Genomic DNA, 18071 nt, shown 5'->3' with positions numbered 1-18071 from the left:
CCATTCAAAAATGCAGCAAGACATGCGTGCCATGTAAATGGGGTAAAGAGGATGTGCATCTTTAGTGCACCCAGCTGCCAGTCACCGCATGAAATGGTAGATGTCCAGCTTCACCACCAAGTCTGGCCACCCACCAAATCGCTGCTTGAGCTTGGTCTGCCCAGTGCCCTCCCGACAGCAGTCGCAGTCCACATAGAGGAGCTGAGGCGGAGCCACAACCGCATCAGTGTACCTCCGGATGAGGTCAACTGCCATTCGGTCCAGGGCTGGACCCTCCTGAGCTGTCAGAACACTAATGAGGATCTGGCCCACCTCATTGCTGACAGATGTTATCCACATAGCTGTCCCCTTTGCAAACCCCGATAGCTTCTTTGTGATCTGTAATCACACAGAAAAGACAGTGAGTGATGCTAAATTACTTATATATGGAACATTACTTACATACTACTGTACTACTACTAATGGTGTATTTTCAATTCTTTTGATTGAAATGTAAAAACAGTTACCTTTTTGGTTGAGTCCATCTTCAGAATGCAGCCATATGTGGACGTTATGCTGGCTTAATATGGTCAATCCTGCACAAGATATCTCGCCCATAAACAGCCAGCATCCACCTGTGGGAGGGGATAGTTTCGGGCTCAGGTGGCTCCTGAAACCTCACAGGGAGCAGGCTTGGCTGGGAGATGAAGTCTGAGCAGGCACCAAGGTATCGGCAAAGACGCTTCAGCCACTCCTCGCTGTGGTTCTCCCGCAGCTGCCTCACTAAGCGAGAGGGGCTGTTGCCCAGGGCCCTCTCCCTCAGGAACCTTATGACCCGCATGTCACAGGCATACCTGAATAAAACAAAGGGAAAGAGAGACAGAAAGACACAAACATTAAAACCAGCTCATCTCAATTGTGTTTTAAATGACAAACATTTGTTACACAAGCTAAGTAATCTCAGTATACTCACTTTCGAGTTAGGATCAGCCTAAATTCCAGTCTGTGGGCTAAGTCCAGCTGGTCCAAGATGGCCTTGCTGGTGGAAATTAAGGCCGTTTTGCACCCACTGCACCAGAGAGTCTCCGTGATCATAAGGTAGTACTGGTCCACATCCAGAACCTGACGGGCTCTCTTGTGTGCCCCATAGCCTGTGAGCTGTCTCCCACACACAGGACAGGACAGCCTGACCTTCCAGAGGTGGTATGGCATCCACAGTAGAAGCCGGTGTGTAAAGAAGCGCTCTGGAGCGGGGCCTTGGTGATAGATCAGAGCTGGCTCTGGTGGATCATACCACAGCTTCAGGTCAGTACGAAGCCGATATTTGCTTCCACAAAGCTGCTGAAATCCATTTCTGACCCTGTGGTGGTATGGTTTTCATCAACTTTGCGGGAAGCCATCCAGACTCTGAACCTGGAGCGATCACCCTATCCTCGGCAGGTTGAACAGAGGATCCAGCCACAAATGGAGCAGCAGAGGGAACACAGGTGGAGCTGATCACAGGGGTGAGAGGAGCCGAGGACGTCCCAGAGGAGGCAGCGGCTGACACTTCCTAATGTATTAAAAAAGGCAAACACATACAGTAGATATGATTACAAGCCACTTATGAGGAATGTTTGTTCAAAATGTGGCATAATTATGTGATCCAACAATATTAGTGTGAAGAAAACGATTAAATGAAAGAGTCTCTCACAACTCTAGAAGCAGCTCCTGGAGTACAGGAAGCAGAGGTGGCTTCAGACACAGAAGAAGGAGGAAGAGACAGGGGGGAGACGGTCTGAATATACAGCCTGGGACTGCGTGCAGGAGATGGTGTCCTAGATGCAGGGCTGGACAATGCAGAAGTGCTAATAGGCTGCAAGATTAAGAGAACACAGTTTACAATATTGAATGAAATAATATATCATTATCAGGTATTGCAGTAACAATGATTAGATAAACTCAGCATATCTTTATGGAATGAAATATTCATTTTTTTGACTATATACCTTGGTTGCATGCGTCCTTGCCACACCTAGGTTTGGCTTTAAAGCTGCACCATGGGCCCCACCATACCGTGGCTTTGTAAACTGACAAAAAGAAATTAGTAACATTATGTGAAGCATTTAAAATGCTATAACATATGATAACATAAATATCTGCAAAGACATGCATTTACCGATGCCAAAGTTAAAGTAGGCTTTAAAGGTGCTTTTCCAGATGTTGTTCCTGACTGCCCTGGTGTTACAGGTGGTGACGTGGATGGTGTGGTTGACACAGGGGCCACAGGGGCCAAACTGGAAGGCTACAGTTTCACAGAAAAGGAAATTTAATTCAAAAATACACAATACACCATCAACACATTACAGTTTTGTGAAACACTTATACCTTTTTTGTATGGAAACCACAGTCACATGTCTGTGTCCCCCCAAACAGAGACATTTGCCCCCTGTGTTGCAGTGGACACTTCTCAATCTGTAACATATGACAGTGAATCATAACTATCTGCTCCCTCTATATATGACATAGCTTCCCTGTGTTTATATACATGCCCAAGTTTACCTTCTGATACAGGTCATGCCATTTCTTCTGGCGTGGTGCCGGTCTGTTTCCTTCCTCAGAAGGCCAGACCCCCTGTGTGGCAAATCTGCGCAGGCGGGTCATCCATTCACCCTCACTCATAGCCTCACTCATAGCCCTGTGCTTCTTGTGCTTGGAAGCCATCTTCCAATAAAAGAAAGCGTGTGGCAAAATACAAAGTTTATGACTATTCAGTAGGGTAGTTAATCCATTTCATACATTTATTTCACATAGCACATATTTCATCTCAGTGTTTTTGGACAAGGTTATAGTTTGATATTTTGGGAGGAAGGGATATTGTGGTGTGTGGGTATATGCCATAACATAACTCGGTAACACTTTACTTGAAGGGGTGTACATAAGACTGACATGACACCTTCATAACCATGACATAACATATGTCATGAATATGAAGTAGGGTTTATGCATGTTTATGACAACTGTCATTAAGTGTCTTTCGCTCAATAATGACATTTTGAATGCACATATGACATTGTTTAAGATGTCTTTGTTATGACACCTTGACATAAACCATAACATCATAACCTGTCAGTGTCTTTGTCATGACAACTTGACATTAAATTAAGTTAAACTGGCATGTGGTTGGTTTTGACATTGGCTGTCATGAGGCCATTATAACTGTGTCATGAATATTTTTCGTGACCTCAACTACAGTGGTACAAATTGAATTTGTCATTAAACAGTTATAATGGCCTCATGACAGCCAATATCAAAACCAACCACCTGACAGTTTAATGTAATGTTAACCAATAAAGCTATGTGGTTTCTTAAGTTTGATAATTAATCTGCTATGTCATGTTTATGGCAGGTTGTGTTGTCTTAGTAATGTCAAGTTGTCATGACAAAGACACTGACAGGTTATGATGTATTGGTTTATGTCAAGCTGTCATAACAAAGACATCTCAAACAATGTCATATTTGCATTAAAAATGTCATAATTGAGCGAATGACCCTTAATGACAGTTGTCATAAACATGCATGAAACCTCCTTCATATTCATAACATGTGTCATGTCATGATTATGAAGGTGTCATGTTAGTCTTATGCACACCCCTTCAAGTAAAGTGTTACCCATAACTCCATAAAAATCAGATTATTACATACCATTTCGATTACATAGACTTACAATTAGCCCACATTATGATTATTATCGATTATAGCCCACTTAAACAACACAAGGCCCATATTACGTCATACAACGTAATGTTAATGTTAATAAAGGCGCAGTTTTATGGTTAGCCTATGTATTGAATTACAGCTGAAATGAACAGACACAAATTATTTTACCTCTGGTAAAAACCGGCGCCCAAAACTGTAGGCTAATTAATGTTAACGTCATGCATAATTCACCAATATAGCGGTACGAGGTAATCTATATGATAGGCTAGCTATTTTAAGCATAACAACGTAATAACATACATTATGCACGATAGTAATTATATTGATATAAACATGTAAAACTGTAAACATTCATTAAAAATAATGAAACGGGCTGCTACCCTTGACCTCTGCTACATAAATAAGACGTTCTTGTAACGTTAGTACACGTAATACGCTAGCTAACTAGTGCAAGTCACTTAACTAAATATAACAACATTGTCGGTTTCTTACCTCGATGTAGTGACGTGAAATCCAAAGTAAACCCAGTACTTTGACACCTGTAAAGTTTCAACTTTTTTTTCAAAACCGCTGGAAACCACTTAACCTCTGGCGATGCCCCGTCAGGTAGATGGAGGGTTTTTGGGAATGAAGGATAGCGATTGGTTGTCAACAAAAGCAAGGAGACGGAGATTTCGGAAATGGACTTTATTGATTGGCTGTAAACTGTGAGGTAAAGATACACATACTGATACGTGATTGATGCATACGTATAAAAAAAAAAGTTTGAAATGGATCATAGTAATTGGAAGCTGGGAAACGGAGATGATGGGATCAGGCTTTATTGATTGGCTGTGAACAAAGATGGAAAGATGCCAATAGTGATACGTGATTGGATGGCAATTGACAGTCTCTCGTTCTCCCGGCACCGCTAGCCGGGCAACTGCGGTGAACTGCTTCGGGCTGGTCGCGGTCTTTATCCGTGCCTAAATTGCACCCGTGAAAGGGAGCCTCACATTTCGCACAGGCTTGGCATAGCCTCTTGCGGGTAAAGTCAGGGTTAAGCCTAGAGGTAGGCTTAGATTGTACTTTGTTTGTTTGAGCCATATCTGTTGTTGGGGGATACAAATTGACCCAGTAGAGCAGGCCAATAATATGCACAACCCGGAGCTAAAGTTCCGTTTCGGTCTGTCGAGTGGGAGAGCGGTTACCGAAGACAAACTTCTCAAAATATCCAAAGGCAAAAGTGAGTCATACAACAAAGAGTTGGAGGGACACAACCTCCAAACGGAAGCAAAAACGCTAGTACATATAGGCCTATGCCGAATCGATTGACCGCATGCCTGAGAGCCTGATAGGTTACAAGTTACCGGTGCCCTCCTTATGAGAACAAAATCCACGTTCGATCGATGTCGTAAGTTATTACTGATGCTCGATGGTGTTTTAAAAAGAGTTTTGAGCAGGACCTCTCTGGAACACAGGCCTCCACCACCCGGAACAAAACATGAGCATTCCATCCACGCGCCACAGCAAACATTGACCTTGGCATTATTAGCACCACGCTCTAACCAACTGAGCTAACCGGCCTCTCTCTGTCACATTTTATCCCCAATTTCTCAGAAATATCCTGGTTGCCCTAATCAGGCTGAAGAGATTAAAAGCAAAGCCTAATAATGGGCTTGTCCGGGATTTGAACCCGGGACCTCTCGCACCCTAAGCGAGAATCATACCCCTAGACCAACGAACCGAAACATACATCCTCCCTGCTGCTCTCGGGCGGCAAACATTTCCCCTTGCATGGCTTAAAGCGCAATATTTAATTAAATCTACAATTAAAAAGTAGCCAGTGCTAAGTTGCCAGCACAGAGGAAATGCGGCCTCTTTTTTTGTGGTCATTGGAAATCACACTGCAGCACCTGCAGACGTGCTAGAGATGGCGCCTCGTCTTTGTCTATGAGAGCGATGGACACCTTCACTCCATCATCGAGGGGAATTAGCTCAAATGGTAGAGCGCTCGCTGCGCAAAAGAAGGGGTCCAATCTTTGCGCCCCGCATGCAAGCGAAAAGGATGCAGAAAACGTGAAAAAAAGCACAAATTTGCCCTGCAACAATTTTCGGGCTACATTCCTGTACGTTATGGAAGAGTTTTATTTACATGTGAAACAAGTCACACTCCGCGGGCTGGGCTCGAACCCCTGTTCTGCGCGACTAGTGTGTGATCAACTGCGCATTCGCCTTCACTTGGTTATCAATGTGACATATCATTATATTGATTGATATTAATTGTGTATATTATTTTTAAAAAAGCATATTACATGTTTATGGTTTAATAAAACTAATACAAATGTTTATTCAAATATGTGTTTTTTGTGTGTGGGATTGATTGATGTAATTGATCTGATTTATTTTAGGACACTTCAAATGTTTTATACACACAAATGCACACAAATATCGAAATGTAATTTTTTTAATTAAAATGAATACACACAAATATTGAAATAAGTACACACACACATAAATATATGGACATACACACAATATATGTGTTATATACAATGTATACTCTATGAAAGAGTGGGTGGGCCCATTTGTTGGGCCCAGTTTGCACATTCCAGTCCCAAGGCAATTAAAAGCAGCACAATGAATAAGAGTGTGAACAGTATTTATTTTACTAAAACTACAAGACATTAATGAACAACAATAAACAACTAACAATGTAGAAATAGAATAGAACATTCTGTAATATAAATTAAACAAACAAGACATTACAGAAAGATTGAGAGAAAAAGAAGAACATAACTGTATTTACACATAGATATTTATTTACAGGTATTTACAATCTTTTTTCTATGTTGGAAGATTTTTATCATGGAGGTGGCTGTCCAGGTTTTTTTCTGCTGGCGCTGTTCTACCAGCCACTCCTCTAAAGATTTGCCACCAGAGACACCCGGGCAAAACGTGGCACTGCCGAAGCGGCTGTGGCCGAACTCCTTGGTTTTGGGCTTGCCACACTTAGAGCATTTGTTATATGCCACTTCACGGACATATTTCCTTTTGTGGGCTCCACTGGCCTCCTCTTCTGCCCTGCGTCATCTGTTCCTCTGAGTGAAGCGGGACACAGACACCGGGGCAGTGGGAGCAGGAGCCTCTCGCACGTCAGGAAACACTGGAGTTGGAGCCAGGAGAGGAGCAGCTGAAGTGCCACCTGCACCAGCTGCCAGCAGCGTGGGCGCAGTGTTCAATAAAATGAACTGGGGCAGTGGCACAGGAACTGGGGGAGGAGTAGGAGCTGCTGGGGTAATTGGCCTCACAATTGCAGCACTGGCAGGTCGTCTGCCCGGCCGTAGCTTAGGAGCCTGTCCCTCTCTGTTAGGAGGAAGGACAAACCCGTGCCGGGCCCCTGTTGTGGAGGGAACCTCATCCAGCTCTTCCCGCGGAGCAGGAAGCTGTGAGCTGGCCACAGGGATGCGGTCTTCTGCAGCAAGGCCCTGGGTAAGGACAGTCACTTCCTGGGTGTTCTCCCTTCGATTAAACCTGCAATCAAAAAATTTATTCATAATAAATAACTGCTATCCCTTTCTTTCAAATGTCAATGTAAAACCATGCTTACCACTGAGTGAGAGTCCTCTGATTCAGCATAAACAGCTGAAGTGACGTGGCCTCCATCAGAGTTTGGCAGTTCAGCACCAGGTCTCGGATGTGGTGGTAATCCGTGAGCACCTTAGTCCAACGAGGAAGACGGACTCCATCCTTCTTAGCTGGGGACTTGTGAAGTGCACACAGTTTGATACACATGGCCTCAACTAAGCGACTGGTGCTGGGACACTGAGATGGCCCCCCAGGATGACCAATCAGGCACCTCTTCACACTGTCCACACCCGGTGTCACTCCTGTGTTTTTCGGAGCCTTGAAGCGTCCGTGGGTCAGTTTGGGCTGGTGTCTGGGCTGATAGTGGATCTTCCTCTTGTCCCCATCAGGAAGAGCAGTCCACAGACGGATGACCTCTGTGACCTGCTGCTCGTCCAGGTAGAGTGCCTGACGGAGGGACACCAGGAACTTAGCCAGATCCTGCACCTTATCCCAGCCTGCAACGCAATCGGGTCCAAAAACAGGAGCCTGCTGGAAAGTATTACAATAACAATACACAGCATGTTAAATGTCTGAGTGTAAAAGCAAATAGAAACTAATAATGAGAAGCTTACTTACAGGAGCCTGGTCTGCAACACTGGACCCAGTTGATGTTGCAGGAGCAGAGGCAGCACTTGGCTGGACAGAAGGCTGTGGAGGAGACTGCAGAGGAGGCTGAGCAGGGCGCAGAGGAGGAGACTGTAGAGGAGGCTGGGCAGGGCGCAGAGGAGGAGACTGCAGAGGAGGCTGGGCAGGGCGCAGAGGAGGAGACTGCAGAGGAGGCTGGGCAGGGCGCAGAGTAGGAGACTGCAGAGGAGGCTGGGCAGGGCGCTGCAGTCCTATGGGTGGCTGTAGTGAGGATGGTCCTGGTGCAGAGGGACAGGGGTTGAAGGCCTGAGGGCCGCTGCTGTGGACTGGGACAGGCTCAATGGGGTCATAGAGGACTGGCACTGTGAGGTCCTCAGGTTCCTCCTCAACAAAGCCTTCGTCCTGCACCACCTCATCAGTCAGCTGCTCCACCAGCCGATCCTCCTCTTCTGGGTTATCCATAACAGTCAGGGATTTCTCAGACTGACTGTACAGATACTCCATACCCAGCAGCTCCCCTGCAAAAGAACACACATACAAAGCACATTCAAATTATTATAGCTGTAGTGGCTATTTGTCCATAACAAACTGAAACCAAAAAAAACAATCAAACTTTTCAAAGTTTGATCGTTTGTAGGCTTGACGCAGTTTAACAGATAAAAAAATTAAAATACTAAACAAGAAGATAAGAAGCATAAATGCAAAATAAAGCAAATTCACTTTAGCAAAAGAAAGCAAAGAAATAAGGCTATAAAGGGTCAAATTAAGCCTAAATTAAACAAAGTACAAATAACTCCAACAATAGTTGAATTATATGAAATACAATATAAAAAATGTACACTCAAACACTCATACACCTGTATAATTTATAATCTTTTGTTTGAGATAACATGAATAATTCTCACCTGTGTAAGCCCCTGGAGGCTGGTAGCGATCATCCAGGGACATCTTCAGCACTTTGCGGCTGAGTCGGTCCATTGCCTCCCTCTCAACGCTACTGTAGGTCCTCAGATCAGTCTTTCCCCTCACTGCTTCATCCATCCGGTCCTGGTTCCAGCGCATCAGGCCTTCCAGGATATAGGCCTGGAAATGCGCATCACTGGCACTGGTCCCTACAGGTCAAATAAAGTCAAATATTAGTTATCTTTGTATTCAGTATGGCAGAATAGGTAATTAAAGTTATAACCTACCTGGGATGAAGCGATTTAAATGGAGGTGGAGCCACGAGCACAGCGATAGCAGCTGAGCTCCACACCACCCTTCTTCAGTGTGTCTGTCTTCTGGTACAGAGGGAAGCCCACTGGGTCCTGAATACAGGCGATGTGCCTCTGCTGGCGTGTGGGCTGCTGGCCTCTGCGCGTGTGGGCTGCAGCAGTCTCTATCCACATACATGACGGCGGGTGGTGCCACTCCCGCCTCCCTGTACCTCTTCATGAGACCCACCGCCATGGGCCACAATCCATGCCCCTCTGCCGCTGTGAGGACTGACACCAACACCTGGCCGTGCTCATTGCCTACATTAGTGCACCAACCAGCAGTGTTGGCAGCAGCGCCGGACAGTTTTATGGTGACCTATGTAAAAAAAAAAAAATACACTAGAATAAACAAATGTCAGAAAAATTTAAGATAATAACAATTATTATTACTCAAACTTGACTTTTTATACCTTTTTGGTTGAGTCCATCTTGAGGACAGAGCCAAAGACTGAGGTTATTTTGGCCTTGACCTCAGGTAGCCGCGAGAGGACGTCTCTGGCATACACAGACAACAGCCACTTGGGTTTGGGGATGGGTGGGAGGGGCGGGGGCGCAGAAAAGAGTGGAGGCTCAACGATGGAGGAGTCTGTGAAGGGCTCACAGACAGTGAGGTACTCCAGCGTCCGCTGGGACCACACTGAGGTGTGTTGCTCCTGCAGCTTTTTGTGAAGCTGTGTGACACTGTTGCCTCGGGTCCTCTCTCGCATCATTATGACTACACGGTAGTCACACGAGTACCTACAGACAGTCAAATAATTCTGTTCAGTGCCACATCTTATTATTTCAATGTTAATATCAGTAAATCAACGTATTTGATTTTATACAGTACAACAAATTACAGTGCATTGCTCTAAATATGAATGTGTTCTACCTGTATGTCAGAATGGCGGGGAATTTTCTGTGGTGTCCCATGTCGAGCTGTCCCAGGATGTCTTCAGACCAGGCTGGATACTTCTTCTTGCACCCTTTCCACCCCAGATACTCTGTGGCCATGTCATACCACCCGTCTATGTCCAGGACCTTGCGCACAGTGCGATAAAGGCCAGCAGCTGTCAGCTTGTGGTTATTGCAGGCTGGCTGGACACAGACAAGTGGAATGGACCACATCTTCAGCGGCATCAAGAGGAACAGAGGGCGGCAGAAGAAGATATCAGGAAAAGTAGGGGATTGGTGAAGACGGTCGGGGGCTGGGAAGGATACCACCAGAAGTTGGGATGTGGCGTCAGCTCAGGCTTCCCTGTTTTTATGTTGGCCCTGAACAGAGTCTTCCTGATCCAGTCCTGCTGGAAAGATGGGAGTTGCTCTTTCCAATGGACAGGAAGCTCTGCAGGCGACTGGGACATCTGGCCAGGGGTCCACAATGCTGGAGGAGCAGGATAAGGGGCAGGGGCAGTAGCACGAGCCGGGGCAGGAGCAGGGCCTCTCGAGCCTGCAGTGGCTGGAGCGTAAAAAAACAACAAAATTATCTTATTGTTTTAGACTTTCACTGCATGACTTTCTCGGCTCTGCTGGACAGCTACTGCGATTACAAGGTTTACTGCAAAGCATGTATGATTAGTAGAGAGACGACATGATGATGAAAAGATGGAAGGAAGCAGTGAAAATCATCCTGTTTTTCATCCAAGCACCATTAGAAGAAATACAAGAAGAAAAAAAGATGGGATCAGCCAAGTGTGAAGCGAAGCAGACCAAACACTACAACAGCCACTTATTCCAAGGGGAGTGGGGGAAGTGTGAGATGACAAGAATGAGCTTTAGTCAGTGATTACGATAAAAAATGAAATAAAACCTTTTACATACACCTTTAAATTCTCTTTTTTCCTTTGAGGATGTTCACTCAAAGAGTGGATGTAGATTGACACCTGAGAAGTGCCATTCCTCTGTGTTGTGAAATAAAATAATATGTCATTTAAAAAATACTGTTTTGTTTTATTTGTAATTGTTTGTAAAATATTGTTTAAGATTTACATACCTTGAGGAAGTTGTTCCTCAGCTTGCGAGGCTACAGTTGCCATCTCCAGGTCATCTTCCTCCTCAAAAAAATACATAGCAGCAGAGTCTGTAAAATAACATAAAACACTAAGCACATGTCACCAACACACTTGTATGCGTTAAGTGATACTCACCACATGTAAAGAGCTGTCTCCGGGCTGCGGACTCAGACGCAGGAGGTACACGTGGTCCTGCAGCTGTTGAACACCTATTTTTGTTAGACATATATACTGCATAATATATACTGTAATGATTTTAAAGCTTGCAATCACTTACAGGGTTTGGCTGGAGACAAAATCTTTTGTGCCAGCTGTGAAGCAGATAAATGCTTCCCCCGCGCCAACAGGGCCTTCACATTGGTCGCCAGCAGTGGCCTGTTCTTAGTGGCAGTAGGTGGAGGAGGAACAGACACAGTGGCAGTGGGCACAGCAGCAGTGAGGACAGATGCAGTGGGCACAGTGGTGGTGGTGGGCACGTGGGCTGGAGCCTGCCTCTTCAGCACGTCTGCTTTGAAAAGGGCCATATTGGTGTTAGGCCTGGCCTTTGCCTTCTTCAGGTAGGTGATGAGAGACTCGGCCTCCTTGCTTGGGTCCTCATACACCTCCTTCATTGACCTACCCTTAAAATCCCCAAACTCCACCATCAGACATCCAGAGTCTCCTGTCCTCTGGGCCTCCTGCAGCATGGCCTGTTTTTTCTGATACACCTCCACAGCCTCGCCTACCTCCCTGATCTGCGAGGTGTATCTGAGGAACAGGTGTTTGTTGGCCGACAGCGGGTTGTCCCTCTCCTCCTCCCCCAAAATGCTGCTGACCAGATAGCAGGCATACCCCAGTGAGTTCTCCTGCAGCCACAGGAACCTCTGACCCTGGTGTTTCCCAAACTGGATCTTGCAGTGAGCCAGAACCAGGAACTGGTCTCCAGGATTCCCTCCATTCTGCCTCACAAAGGCAGTGGCCTCAGCCAGGACCTCCTCCTTACACCTGGCCCTCCCTGCCAACACGATCTCCCTCCTATTGGCCTCCTCAGTTGGCCCCATAAGGAGTCGACCCTCAGAGGTTCTTCGTAAAACCGGGTATGCATACATAATCTGAAAGGACACAGGCATAAACAGAACATTACCCAGCTGTCATATTCCAACTGAAAGTATTTTACTACAGCATTTGTTTTTTATGTAATTAATTATTATAATATTATTGTTACGTGTGGGTTTTGCCGTGTCTTGTATATCACGTGATTCCTTGTTTGTCATGTGACCCTGCCATATGTCTTGTCTTTCGTTGTTGTTGCTCAGTGTCCACAGGTGTTCCTCGTCCATGTTTATTAGTCTCCCTAGGTGTTTCTTAGTAACCACGCCCCCTTGTTATCTTGTTTAGCTTGTTTGTCTGTGTATTTAAACCCCCGTGTTTCAGTTGTTGGCTGTCGGTTGTTGTTTTATGTTACTCCTGTCCTGTTCTGAGTTCCCTGGATTTCCTGTTTTTGTATTTGTTTAATTAAATGTGCTTGCAATTGGATTCACTCTCCGTTTCATTCCTGACTGGATGTAACAGAACAACCGGCCCAAGATGAATCCAGCAGCCAGTCTCTTTCGCCTCAGCCAAGGTGACCGCCCCTATTGGGAAATATGTGGAGGAGTTTTGTGGACTTTGTGATGGGGTGGACGTTGATGATAATGTCTTGAAAGACATGTTCCGTTATGGCCTTACGGACCTCCTAGAGTACCTTATGCCGGACAACACCCCTCAATGGACTTTAGAGCAGTACATTGATATTGCCCTTCGGATAAGCTCTGCGCTTCACGCCAGCCACGTCCAGCCAGAGACCGTCCAGCCAGAGACCGTCCAGCCAGAGACCGTCCAGCCAGAGCTTCACGTCAGCCACATCCAGCCAGAGCTTCACGTCAGCCGCGTCCAGCCAGAGCTTCACGTCAGCCACGTCCACACAGAGCTTCACGTCAGCCACGTCCAGCCAGAGCTTCACGTCAGCCACGTCCAGCCAGAGCTTCACGTCAGCCACGTCCAGCCAGAGCTTCACGTCAGCCACGTCCAGCAAGAGCTTCACGTCAGCCACGTCCAGCCAGAGCTTCACGTCAGCCACGTCCAGCCAGAGCTTCACGTCAGCCACGTCCAGCCAGAGCTTCACGTCAGCCACGTCCAGCCAGAGCTTCACGTCAACCACGTCAAGCCAGAGCCGAGGCCCTCTTCGCCGCTGGTCCTGCCCAGCACAAGGCCCTCTTCGCCGCTGGTCCTGCCCAGCGCTCAGTCCTCTTCGCCGCTGGTGCTGCCCAGCTCAAGGCCCTCTTCGCCGCTGGTCCTGCCCAGCTCAAGCCCCTCTTCGCCGCTGGTCCTGCCCAGCGCTCAGTCCTCTTCGCCGCTGGTCCTGCCCAGCTCAAGGCCCTCTTCACCGCTGGTCCTGCCCAGCTCAAGACCCTCTTCGCCGCTGGCCCTGCCCAGCGCTCAGTCTTCTTCGCCGCTGGTACTGCCCAGCACTCAGTCCTCTTCGCCGCTGGTCCTGCCCAGCTCAAGGCCCTCTTCGCCGCTGGTCCTGCCCAGCTCAAGACCCTCTTCGCCACTGGCCCTGCCCAGCGCTCAGTCTTCTTCGCCGTTGGTCCTGCCCAGGGCTCAGTCCTCCTCGCCGCTGGTCCCGCCCAGCTCAAAGCCCTCGCCGCTGGTCCCGTCCAGCCCTGAGCTTTCTTCTACTGATCCAGAGACTGTTCAAGTCACGTCTGCCGATCCAGAGACTGTTCAAGTCACGTCTGCCGATCCAGAGACTGTTCAAGTCACGTCTGCCGATCCAGAGACTGTTCAAGTCACGTGCGGCGATCCAGAGACTGTTCAAGTCACGTCTGCCGATCCAGAGACTGTTCAAGTCACGTCTGCCGATCCAGAGACTGTTCAAGTCACGTCTGCCGATCCAGAGACTGTTCAAGTCACGTCTGCCGATCCAGAGACTGTTCAAGTCACGTCTGCCGATCCAGAGACTGTTCAAGTCACGTCTGCCGATCCAGAGACTGTTCAAGTCACGTCTGCCGATCCAGAGACTGTTCAAGTCACGTCTGCCGATCCAGAGACTGTTCAAGTCACGTCTGCCGATCCAGAGACTGTTCAAGTCACGTCTGCCGATCCAGAGGCTGTTCAAGTCACGTCTGCCGATCCAGAGGCTGTTCAAGTCACGTCTGCCGATCCAGAGACTGTTCAAGTCACGTCTGCCGATCCAGAGACTGTTCAAGTCACGTCTGCCGATCCAGAGACTGTTCAAGTCACGTCTGCCGATCCAGAGACTGTTCAAGTCACGTCTGCCGATCCAGAGACTGTTCAAGTCACGTCTGCCGATCCAGAGACTGTTCAAGTCACGTCTGCCGATCCAGAGACTGTTCAAGTCACGTCTGCCGATCCAGAGACTGTTCAAGTCACGTCTGCCGATCCAGAGACTGTTCAAGTCACGTCTGCCGATCCAGAGACTGTTCAAATCACGTCTGCCGATCCAGAGACTGTTCAAGTCACGTCTGCCGATCCAGAGACTGTTCAAGTCACGCCTGAACCTAATCGCTCTATGTTTGTTTCTGTGTTTACGTCTCTCCTTGTGGCTGTTTCTGTTCTGGTGTCTGTTCCAGAACCGGAGCCAGTGTCTGTTCCCGAGCCATTCTGTGTGTTGTCTGTTCCCGAGCCCGTGTGTGTGTTGTCTGTTCCCGAGCCAGAGCCAGTGTGTGTGTTGTCTGTTCCCGAGCCAGAGCCAGTGTGTGTGTTGTCTGTTCCCGAGCCAGAGCCAGTGTTTGTGTTGTCTGTTCCCGAGCCATTCTGTGTGTTGTCAGTTCCCGAGCCATTCTGTGTGTTGTCCGTTCCCGAGCCAGTGTGTGTGTTGTCCGTTCCCGAGCCAGTGTGTGTGTTGTCTATTCCTGAGCACGAGCCAGTGTGTGTGTTGTCCGTTCCGGAGCCAGTGTGTGTGTTGTCTATTCCTGAGCACGAGCCAGTGTGTGTGTTGTCTGTTCCCGAGCCCGAGTGTGTGTTGTCTGTTCCCGAGCCCGTGTGTGTGTTGTCTGTTCCCGAGCCAGAGCCAGTGTGTGTGTTGTCTGTTCCCGAGCCAGAGCCAGTGTGTGTGTTGTCTGTTCCCGAGCCAGAGCCAGTGTGTGTGTTGTCTGTTCCCGAGCCATTCTGTGTGTTGTCCGTTCCCGAGCCAGTGTGTGTGTTGTCTGTTCCCGAGCCAGTGTGTGTGTTGTCTATTCCTGAGCACGAGCCAGTGTGTGTGTTGTCCGTTCCGGAGCCAGTGTGTGTGTTGTCTATTCCTGAGCACGAGCCACTGTGTGTGTTGTCTGTTCCCGAGCAAGTGTGTGTTTTGTCTGTTCCCGAGCCAGTGTGTGTGTTGTCCGTTCCCGAGCCAGTGTGTGTGTTGTCCGTTTCCGAGCCAGTGTGTGTGTTGTCCGTTCCCGAGCCAGTGTGTGTGTTGTCTGTTCCCGAGCCAGAGTCTGTGTTGTCTGTTCCTGAGCCAGAGTCAGTGTTTGTGTTGTCTGCTGTTCCTGAACCGGTGTCTGCGCCGCCCTGGCCGCCCAAAGGGTCTTCGCCGCCCTGGCCGCCCGATGGACTGTCTTCTCCGCCCTGGCCGCCCGATGGACTGTCTTCTCCGCCCTGGCCGCCCGATGGACTGTCTTCTCCGCCCTGGCCGCCCGATGGACTGTCTTCTCCGCCCTGTTCGCCCGATGGACTGTCTTCTTCGCCCTGGCCGCCCGATGGACTGTCTTCTCCGCCGTGGCCGTCCGAGGGCTCATCTCTGCCCTGGTCCCCTGCGCAACCTTCTCTGCCCTGGTCCCGTTCCCCTGTTAGGACTTGGCCCTCCTACCCTCCCCCAAGACCACCTCCGCTTCACCACCCTCCTGAACTTTAGTGTTTTTGTTTCAAGGGGCGTCGGGAACCGCCCATAGGGGGGGGGCTATGTTACGTGTGGGTTTTGCTGTGTCTTGTATATCACGTGATTCCTTGTTTGTCATGTGACCCTGCCATATGTCTTGTCTTTTGTTGTTGTTGCTCAGTGTCCACAGGTGTTCCTCGTCCATGTTTATTAGTCTCCCTAGGTGTTTCTTATTAACCACGCCCCCTTGTTATCTTGATTAGCTTGTTTGTCTGTGTATTTAAACCCCTGTGTTTCAGTTGTTGGCTGTCGGTTGTTGTTTTATGTTACTCCTGTCCTGTTCTGAGTTCCCTGTATTTCCTGTTTTTGTATTTGTTTAATTAAATGTGCTTGCAATTGGATTCACTCTCCGTTTCATTCCTGACTGGATGTAACAATTATAATAATTAATGATTATTATTATTATGAGCATAAGCATTATTGTTTTTTTATACAACTGTGAATCACTTTGAATTGCCTTGTGTACAAATTGTAAATAGTGTGATGAACTTATTAATAAGAAAATAAATAACACTTCTTGGTACAATCTTGCTGGTATCATGCCATGCTTAAATCATTTTGTTTTGTTTAGCTTTTGTGGCAGAGATTACTAAGAAACACCAAATATAACATAAAGGCGTTTATGACAATTCATAATAATATGATCATCAAACAGATCTAAAACTTAAAATGGTATATCAAATCGTTTTGGTATATCTTTTATAACATAGTTGAGAATCATTTGTTGAAGCAAAAAACACTTGTTTTTGCCTATTCATGTCTTTTTAAATATGTATAACATAGTATTTAAAAAGATAACATAAATATGTATACCGGTGTATAACATAGTATAGTATAACATATATGAATTAAACTTTTTTTTTTTAAAGGTTTTAGTAAAAATCTTCTTGTGCTCCAATATAATGTAATGAATGACACAAAGAAATACTAAATTAACAACAGCAAAAAATGGTTTAAGGAGGATATAGCTTAATTAGCGGTCGGCTAATTATCTTGACAGTAGTGACATGTTTTTTACTGTATATCATGGTAAAGTTGCAGGTTCACATGTACAGAAGAAAACGTGTGCTATTACACGCTAGCTAGCTTTATTGGCATGTTTAATTGTCTAAAAACAAACACTGTTTATGAATAAATAATGATCGATTATACAGTAGTGAAGAATAGACTTACCTGTTGCAAAGATTGCAAAGATGACGATAATAATAGCGGTCGCCGATTGGTCAAAAGTAAGCCACAGGAGCAGAGCCAGGAGAGAAACGAGATTGGTCAAAAGTAAGCCACAGGAGAGAAAGGCGATTGGTCAAAAGTAAGCCACAGGAGAGAAACACGATTGGTCAAAAGTAAGCCACAGGAGAGAACGCGATTGGTCAAAAGTAAGCCACAGCAGAGAAACACAATTGGCTCACGTGGGCTTACTTTGGGCTTACTTTGGCTCAATCGGTAGGAAGCAGTAGGCGCAAGCGAGAGGTAGCGGGATCGATGCCTAAATTCTCCAGTGCTGTCCATCCCAGCTCACTGCTGGCGAAAAAGTTTTTTCGAACAAGGTACTGCACACATTCCTGGCAAAAGCAGGTCCCACCGAGATTTGAACTTGGATCGCTGGATTCAGAGCCCAGAGTGCTAACCATTATACCATGGAACCTTGGCGTGTGTCAACTTTTCCCATGAGCATCAGAGATTTAAGTCATTGAGTCCAGAAGCACAATAGCAAGGAGCAAATGAAGCCTTTGCTTTTCAAGCGCTCTCCCAACTGAGCTATTTCGGCCAGATACGTGTGCGGTTTAGCCACCAGGGATTTCTGGGAGACCGCCCGTCATTTTCGAGAAGAGCAGAGCGAAGGTCCCCGAGAGAAAGTGAGTGGCCCGTACAGGGACCGAACCCGCGACTTTGGCGTTATTAGCACCACGCTCTAACCAACTGAGGTAACCGGCCTCTCTCTGGCACATTTTATCCCCAATTTTTCAGAAATATCCTGGTTGCACTAATCAGGCTGAAGAGATTAAAAGCAAAGCCTAATATTCTTTTTTTTCAAATGTTCATCACTCT

General features: G+C 47.0%; 1 non-coding gene across 1 annotated transcript; it reads right to left on the bottom strand.

Moving 5' to 3' along the window:
- Window positions 1-5332: 5332 nt before the first annotated feature.
- Window positions 5333-5404, bottom strand: trnap-agg (transfer RNA proline (anticodon AGG)). Its single transcript has one exon. It is a non-coding gene; the product is annotated as a tRNA-Pro (tRNA).
- Between the last annotated feature and the right edge of the window lie 12667 nt (window positions 5405-18071).

Source organism: Siphateles boraxobius, unplaced genomic scaffold, assembly GCF_051911475.1.
Source record: "Siphateles boraxobius isolate OS27281-9 unplaced genomic scaffold, OSU_SipBor_1 19, whole genome shotgun sequence".
In the NCBI taxonomy this organism is placed as follows: Eukaryota; Metazoa; Chordata; class Actinopteri; order Cypriniformes; family Leuciscidae; genus Siphateles; species Siphateles boraxobius.
This window is presented reverse-complemented; position numbering and strand designations above follow the sequence as displayed.